General features: G+C 44.9%; 1 long non-coding RNA gene across 1 annotated transcript; it reads right to left on the reverse strand.

Moving 5' to 3' along the window:
* Positions 1-3,898: 3,898 nt before the first annotated feature.
* On the reverse strand, positions 3,899-8,159 carry LOC119716584 (uncharacterized). The gene is made up of 3 exons (XR_005264863.2): positions 8,004-8,159; positions 4,583-4,659; positions 3,899-4,453 (listed from the first exon to the last, which is right to left on the reverse strand). It is a non-coding gene; the product is annotated as an uncharacterized lncRNA (long non-coding RNA).
* Positions 8,160-8,932: the final 773 nt, after the last annotated feature.

Here is an 8,932-nt window from a genome sequence, read left to right on the forward strand (position 1 = left end):
ACATATATATATATTTAATATGTGTGTATTGCCTCACATATCCATGCATGTAAACATACCTTTGTAATTTAGTACTTGCCTTCGATGGTAAAATGCCTTGTCTATAATGGGTTGCAAAATTTGAAAGTAAGGTCTGGTACAATGTCAGTGCTGTCTAATATCTTAATTTTCTGAGATTTCCTCTTTTCCTCTAGAGAGTTTTATATTCCTAACTATGCCAATGTTTCAGTCCTTAATTTCCTTGAGTAGTGTGTGCGAGAGATATTTTCCCCCATTTTTAAAGAACTGTTAAGAACAACAACAACAAAAAAAAAGAGTGATATGAGTATGTAATTCTTTCTCAGGAGTATGCACTATTTTATTTTCTTCTGTTTCCTAAAGCTTTGCCCGCTTGGCTTATGAGCTTCTTCAAAGAGGACTAGAGATCCCTACACAATATATCAGGTACAGAGAAAAAAAATCCACAATTCTGATATTCTGATACTTTTTTTTTCTTTTTTTCAAATCAAAGCCAGTTGTTTCAGAATTCTGTAGGTGCACTTCTTTAAAGAAGCTCAAAGGGAATAATTTGAAGGAGATAAAAACTATAAGTTGAAATCGAGGTGTAATATTGCAAAGAAAATAAGAGCTGTGTTGAATGTTACCGCACTTGCTTGGCACCAGGGGTTTGTAACCAGGGAGGAAAGGGCTGCCATGTGAGCTTGCTCCTCGTGACGGGAGTGGGGAGGGTTTGCCAGGGAACATCCTGGTTTCTCATCTAAGTCTGAGGAAATCTGTTTCTCTTAGAAAGCTTTTCAAGAATGTCTTGTGACTCTTGCTTTGGAATGAGTCGGTGTGGTAGGGGGAAAACTTCTTAACTTCGATGTTTTTCTTAGTGGTTTGGTGTGTGACAGGATGTCTTATGCTTATGATTTGGGAGGGGTGGAGGGGAAGTCTGATTTTTTTCATTTTTTCTTTTTTTTTTTTCTTTTTCTCTTTTCATCTTTCTCTCTGTCTTATATGGTAAAAATAATGCTAAAGTGTAAGGATGTGAATTTCTGTTTGGATTCTGCAGTATTGGGTAATTGCATGTATTTCTCAGTGGGGCAGGATTTGTTCACTAACACATCTTTTTGCTCATGTCAGAACAGTTTCTGTGTTTGGGGGGAGGGGAGAGGGGCGTAAATCCTGTCTCTCGTGGAGTAGCTGGCAAAACTCCAGTGGGGCCAGTCCTCCCCCAGGACCCCTGTTAATTCTGCAGCACCTAGTGCTACCAACCCAGGCAGGCACACCTGTACTCCTAAGGGGGGAGAGAGAAAACTTAGCCTTGGCTTCATTCCTAAATACCTTCCAGAGTGGGTGGGTGGGAGAGAAATCATTTAGCAATACTCTCTTCAACCTCCAACAAAATATTTTTAAAGCAAAGCAAATGAACCTCATGATTCCCACCCATAATGTCCTTAGCTTCCTGGGGGATGGCAGCAAGTGGAGGTCTCAGGCCTTGTCCCCTGCCTGTGGGTTGGACATGTGGCAAGAGAAGCCCAGGGACTGTCCTGCCTTGATCAGTCCTGGGGAGCACCCACCTTTTCAGAGATGCTCTTCATCCATGTAAATTTGGTCCTGCTGGGGCAGAGTGCTCATCAAGGGGAAACTGAGGCAGGTGGCTTTGTCTAGGGATTGCTGGGATGACATGGAGGGGGCCTTCAGCCCTGGTCTCTGGTCAGCTTTAGGCAGGTCCCTGGCAGCCAACAGTGTGTTTGGCAATCGGCAGGTCCCTGGGAATTTCCCTGGTGGAGGTGAGACCTATGTAACACAACAATCCACACTGATCCCCTACCAGGATCCATGCTGGGGCCTCCCAAATTGAAGAGCAACAGCCTCTGGCCCTCTAAAGCCTGCCCCTTGACAATCACTCCCCTCCATCCCCATTTCATCAGCCCCCTGGGGAAGGAGACACTGGGTTCCAGCACAGGGCAAACCCCAGCAGGGGGATGTATGAGGAAGGGAAAGAGGACGTGTGTGTATGGGGAGGAATGAATGGCATCACCTGAAAATACATCTCCTTACTCTACCTATGGAAACTACTTACTGAAACCCATCTCAAAGTGTTGAACACCACTTTGCCTTGGTGAGGAGCCTGTGGGTTCAAACCATCCAATATCCCCAGCCTGGAGGTGCTCCTGGGCACTGGGGAGACCCCAAGTCAGAGCTCAGTCTTCCATCTCCCCAGCTGCATGCACAGGGACATGGGGGACCTGTCCCTGTCACCCATGAGCTTCCAAATGAAGGTCCAGGGGGATGCTGAGGATGGCCCTTCCTTTTTTTGGGAGGGGTGCTAGGGATGCTCCTTCCTTTTAAATGGGGAAGACAACCTAGAGCATCACACCACAACTGTGAATTAATGGGAAGAGGGAACTACTTCTCAGGGAAAGATCTGCACACGTGTGAGGGCCCAATCCTGCTGCTGATTAAATGTCCCCTAGGTGCAGGTTTGGTCTCCTGGAGCAGGATCTAAACCTTGGTAATGTCAAAGGGAGGGTTTCAGTTGACTCCTGGTGACTTTGGATCTGCATCTTGTGCCTCCTACCTGGAAGAGATAAACCGTAAATGCCAGGCTGTACTTTGCTCAGATGAAAAGAAAGTCAAATGTAAAATCCCCATTGATTTCAGAGAGGCTACCTTCCCCCCACCTTTTTCTGGTTTTGTTTTATGCTCCTTAAGGTCTGCAGACAAAGTCTTGAGGCTCCTGCTTTAAAAACAAAGAGGGAAAAGCATGGTGTAGGAGCGTAGCCATCCACCTCTGCTCTTCCTCATAGCCCACTGCTGGTCCCAGAGAGACTCATCCAGTGCTTGGTGTCTGTGGGTGCTGAGGATGGAAGTCTCCCCCCGAGTCTAATTCCAGCCTCCCGCCGGAAAACATTTTCCTGCTTCCCTGCACTTTCCCAGCCTGACTACTTGTGTTGGCGGGGCAGCTCAGACGTTTATCTGATAATTGAGTTATTAAAAGATTTGGTTTCCTCGGGATCATAAATCAATAAACAGGAGGATTAACACGGCAGCTTTGCTTTTTAACTCAAGAGAAAAGTTTGAGGAGAGACTGTGAAAAGTTTGTTTTCAAACCAAACAGGTGGGTTGCTGTAAATTTTATTTCATTTTTTTTTTTTTTTTTTAATAACAATTCTATTTTCCGTTGGAAATGTCTTTGTTTTTGTACTCTCCTCGACTTATTTTATTATTATTATTTTTTTTTTCCTGGTTGTTATTCACACAAGGTGTGAAGGAAACAAGAAACCCATTCTATGGGAAACCTTTTCCAATCCAGCGATTTCTCTAAAATCGGGTCGCGTCTTGTCCCACCTAATAGAAATTCTCTGTGAGAAGTTGTTTCAGGTCCCTCTGCATCCCGGTCCCCGGACCAACCTCCCCCCAAATCCTCCAATTTCCATTTGGGGCTGGGTGGGGGGAGAATGGTTTTTAAGACCGTTAGCTCTGCCCCAGGGCTTATTCCCTTCCCCTGCTCATCTCCTTCCGACCGGTTTAACACGCAGACCTATTCGGCTTGTGTTTTAATACGTTTCTCGGAGAAATTGGTGCTCTGTTCAGCTGCCGTAAGCCTTTCCAGATCGATCCGGCCAAAAGCCCCTACCCCTCCGGCTTCCCCGTGTGAAAGACCGTACGCTTTTTACAAATAGTATATTTTCTTATACAAAGGAAAAAGGAAAAAAAAGTAAAAGGAAATATCCCCAAACACATTGGCAAACGCCTGAGCATTTCGAGACAGACAAAACATTGTGTGCCAGCGAGAAATAAGGAGAGAAAAATCAAACTAATGCAAAGCTCTGAAAAAGCAGTTGAGAAACTGGAAAGATGAAAGAAAAAAAAAAAGTCATATAAACACTGTTCCTTTCTATGCCCCAAACGATCCCTTTCACCTCCTCTTCTTGAAAAATCTGACCATGCAGTGAGAAATGTCAGTTTATCGACTCTTCCTGAGAAGAAATGCGGAGAGGCATTCAGTATTGAGTTTGTATATATTTATTTATGCTTAATTTAACGGGAATGTGTAAATATGGCGAGCAAGTAGTTTTTGGGTTATTTATCTGTGAATCTATACCTCTGTGAATGGGTGGGGGAATTTAAAAACAAAAAGAAAAAAAGAAAAAAAAAAAAAAAGAAAAAAGAAAACCGACAAAAAAACCGCCTGACTAGATAGTATCCTATCTGAATCTTTTCTGTTCTTTATAGACAAGCTGTTATGGTAATGGGTAGAAATTGGTTTCTTGTCCAGTGATGACCTGATTTACATAAATAATAAGAATAAGAATAAAAAAAGAGATTGTTGTGTTTTGTTGTATTTTCCTCTTCAGTTTTTTTGAATGTTGGTGCTGCTTCGATTCTGCAGACGGATTTACTTATAACTCCAAGAAGTCTTCATTTTCCCAACATAGGCTTTGGGGAAATTCAGGACATGTCTCTACATAAAAAAAAAAAAAAAAAAAAGAAAAAGAAAAAGAAAAAAAAAAGACAATAAATATTGCTTCTCAGAAATGTTGGTATTTTATTTCTATCTGACTCAAAGCGTCCATATTTTTACCATCCTTACCTCTTCATTCTAAGCAGACCTATAATAAACCTCATGTCATGTTAACGTGATCCTTCGTTTCATTTTGCCTTTACTAGCTGAATTAAGAGATAAGAAAGAAAAATGAAATTATTTTCATTTTCAAAGTATTAGCCATTAAATCAAAATGTTATATATAATTACAAGTCTTCGATATCAGGAAACTTTTTTTTTCTTTTTTTAATTATTTAATTTCCGCGGTTCCATTGCTGTGTAACTGTTGTTGTACGTTTCACTTATGTATATGTGACTGTGAGCGTGTATATATGTATATATATACTCTTATATACAGATCGGGAATAATGTTCGTATTCACAACGCGGCATTATTTTCTACCTTTAGGTCTACAGTCGCAACAACTAATTATCAAAAGGAAACATTAAAAAACAAAACATCCCTCCTCCCCCTTCCTTTCCCAAATCGGCTTTATTTGGGTTTGTAATCGGCACTGATGAAGAACAGCTCCGGGGAGATCCCAATCCCCAGGGCTAACCCGGAGCCACTCCGGAGTGACTCGGGATTTACCCTGCAGTTGGGTAAAGAGAAAGGCGGGGGACAGACACATCAGGATTTATTTTTATTTATTCGCTGCTGTCATAGAAAGAAGTATTCTTTTCCACCCTCTCCTCTCCTCCTCTCCTCCTTCCCCCCCCCCCCCCCCTCCGCATTTCGGAGCTGGAAAGGACTGTCAGTTTATCCCTCGGCACGGTCACCCTGCGAAAAAACACACACGTGTGCTCAGACAGACAGGGAGCCCTGCGGCTGGAAGCCGGTTTAAAGCATCGCATTTACTGCGATGAACTATTTTAGTTAAATACCCGCTCCGAAGAGTTGGCTGGGTTCAGGTTTGCCTGGTGGTTTTGGGAGGGAGCGGTAGTGAAGAGGGAGGACAGAGAAATGCGGGAGCCAGAGCAGGCAGCGGATCGGTTTTTGCAACTTAATATTTCTCTCGGAGAAGGGGTGGGGGGATAGCAAAAAATAAATCCATCCCCACCTCCATCTCCCAAACTACCTCCCTTCTCCCTCTCCTTCCAGCTTGGACTACAGGAGCCGCCTCAGCTGATCGCCCAAGGTGTCCATAATAAATCCTCCTCAGCATAATAATAAAAAACGCCTTGCAAACCACGACCCCAAAGTCTGTTTTATGGGGAAGCTTTCGAGGCTCGCTTGCCTCTGCTTCAGCCAGGCTTGGACTCAGCCGTGACCTACTTTCTGTCCGTGGTGTGATGGCAAAAGCGCCCGGAGCAAGTTTGCGGGGCCCGGGATGGAGGGAGTGGGTGGAAGCAGGGGATTACCGGGGTCCGAGTAAGGGGTAAAAAGAGGTGGGGGGAGGAAAAAAAAAAAAAAAAAAAAGGAATCCCAGTCCCCCTTTTCCTTCTTCCTACCAGAGTTTTGCAGGGCGAGGATCGGGGATCCCCCAGCCCCCTTCAAGGCTGACCCAGCTGCGGGCAGGTGTCGGGTGAAGGATGCCCGCGGGCAGGGAGGGCTGGGAAGAGCAGCGACATCGGAGCTGGTTTCCAAAAGCAAGGCTGCATGCTTTTATGCGTTGTTTTGTTTTCTTTTGTTTTAATCGCGCCGATGATATTATTTTTAGTAGAGCATATGTTTTGCATGAAACCTTTCAAAACAGCTCGCGAAGTTCCCAGAGGAGTCTGGGAGGGGTGTTTGGGGGGCGAGAGGGGCGGCTCAGGAAGTTTCTCTGCTGTCCAAGAACTGTGCAACAGTTATGTGGAGAAAAAAAAAAAAAAAAAAAAAGAGCGAGGAAAGCTCTTTTATAACTCAGCAGAAGCACCCGCTGGTAGAAATGGGGGCTCCCTTTAAAGGGCGACCCGAAGATACGAAGAAGGGCTCACCCCAGTTTCCTAACCTCCCAGGGGCAATCTTGAGATGGCAAAGCCAATGAACATACGTCTATATTTATAGTAAATACAGGTAGGGCTCCGGGTGCCGCTGTGCCTTGCCTCTCCCGGGGCCGCCTGCTCCTCCCTCTCCCTCCAGCTCACAGCCAGCGCTGTTTGGGGGAGCGGCGGGGGGAACTCGCCCACCAGTGGGGCTGAACAGGGGGTCAGGAAAGAAGAAATATGCCTGCTGGTCTGTGCTCCACTTCATTATCCTAAAGGTCTCCAACAAATCAAGATCAGATTCTATCTATCTATCTATCTGTCTATTCCTCTATCTAATCTATCTATCTTTCTACCCATCCCGGTCTTTCCCCTTTTCGAGCTTCTCCCTCGGCTAAGGTTAAAAATAAATGAATAGCAGCAGTAACCTATCTCATTAAATTTCCCCCTCCCCACCAGTCTGATGTTATAATCTGCTTTCCCAGTCGTGACCGGCGGGGACCTTTTCTCTGTCCCTTCTGCCTTGCCCCAGTCTCTGTTTTAAACTCAAGGTACTTCTAGTTTCCATTACAAAACTTCACCTTGATTTATATAGTCATAAACATCATTTTTGTCTTCCATCCCTTTGGGCTGAACTCTTTTTCTTTCTTCCTTTTGGTTTTCTCCTTTCCCCCTCCCTACCTGCATGGTATGGCCCACATTTATATGAGACCTCATAAATAACATCTGGTGTCCCTATGATGGAACTAGTCAAATGTCTTAAATAATCCCCAGTACCGATATATTCCCTGAATTCTTTTGTTTTCTCTGTCTCTCCCGTAAACAGTCATCCACACAGATTTTTTCCCTGTAGCTGGATGTGTGTGCTCAGCTGTACCGGGATATTGTGTTACATGGAGTGTCCCTAAAATGCGCGTAGCTGCGCAGCATCGTGCAGAATCAAGCTCTTAATCCCACTACTACGCACTGTTATAAGTTAATAGGAAAAAAAAAAAAAAAAAAAAAAAAGCAATGCTCCTTGGTTTTGTCTTCGGAATTAAAACATTGGAATAGATTTCGGGAATGCAAAAGTCCGGTCCTCCCCGCACTCTCCCCCACTCAGCCCAGGGCTCTGCTTTCTGCACATTCCTCTGACTCTGGGGCATCCCAGAAGGGCCGTGGGCCTGATCCTGTGCCCCGGGGCAGTGGAGCAAGGGCTGCCCGACTTTCCCTTGCAGCAAGTCGTCCTTCTGCAAAACCCCCGAGAAAAGGAAACCTCTGGGGAACTGCGAGTTAAGAGTGTCTGTATGCTCTCCTTAACAGGAAGATGGAAAAACCAGACTCTCACGCAATTATGAAATCACAGCAATTACTTCGGAGCTTCCCCCAAACAACAGGAAAATTAAAAGTGTGTGTGAGTGTGCATTTCTCACCCGAATATTCAGAGGCAATAGTCCTTTTACCTCCCAACTCCAGCTTTGCCCCCGGGTGGGGCAAATAAATAATTCCCCAAGCCCCAAAGACAATAAATAAATAAAGAAAACAGTAAGTTTAACCCTTGGCAAGGTGTTTTGAAGCGGTACCCCGGGTGTGCAGTGTGACCTCCTGCTTCGCAGAGTGGGGAGGTGCTGTGCCTGGGGTTGTTTCTGCTATTAAATCCACAGCGGTGTGCGCGGACGAGCATCCTTCTTCTGGACCATGCGAGGACAGGTGGAGAAGAACATCTCATTTAAAACAGAAACGTTTGGTTCTTTCCAGGTGATAAATTAGTGAGACAAATAAAGAACAGTGGGTACAGCTGCAATTACATACTTAGTTTGACTCCCTTAAACGCCAGGGTGAATGAGATGGGTATGGACATTTCGCTGCCTTGTAAAAATCCTTTAAAATAAAATAAAATAAAAAAATAATAATCTTTTGTCTCATGAAATCAGCTCTAAGACTAACTGATCTCACTCTTAGTGCATAGAGCATCACCTGGAAGTCTTCTTTCCTGCAAAACTCTCACAGAGTTAACCGAGAGCTGCCTTTATTTACCCCTCCAGCTCTGTTCTGTCCCCAAATCAGCGGTCGGGACAAGAGCAAACCCCGCTTTCCTTTATACTAACGCTGCTTTATTTCAGTTCAGAGTAGATCTTATTTTGGGTTGGGAAATGGGTAGCCCGTTTGCAGCTCTGTATGGAAAATCAGCCTACAATAACTGGTAACAATGGGGAGAGGGGTGGTGGGAAAAAAACATACTGGGGACGGAAAGCCTTTTCGGATCAATGCTTTTCGAGGAAAGAGGACGAATTTTAAAACCTATTTCAGATCAGAGCAGGAAGGAAAGAGGCGAAATATGTCAAAACGAAAAGTTCTAGATTTAAACGTTAATGCTCGGCGGTGAGTGTGGGAGATGGTTTTGTTCGCCTGGGAAAGCAAAGCCCGGCTTTAACCTACCCCGGCCAGACGCCAGCCCCCCCGCTGCCTCCCCTCAGCCTTACACCCGCAAAACCCCGAGCAGACGGACGAG

The sequence above is a fragment of the Anas platyrhynchos genome, chromosome 3 (assembly GCF_047663525.1).
Source record: "Anas platyrhynchos isolate ZD024472 breed Pekin duck chromosome 3, IASCAAS_PekinDuck_T2T, whole genome shotgun sequence".
NCBI classification, from domain to species: Eukaryota; Metazoa; Chordata; class Aves; order Anseriformes; family Anatidae; genus Anas; species Anas platyrhynchos.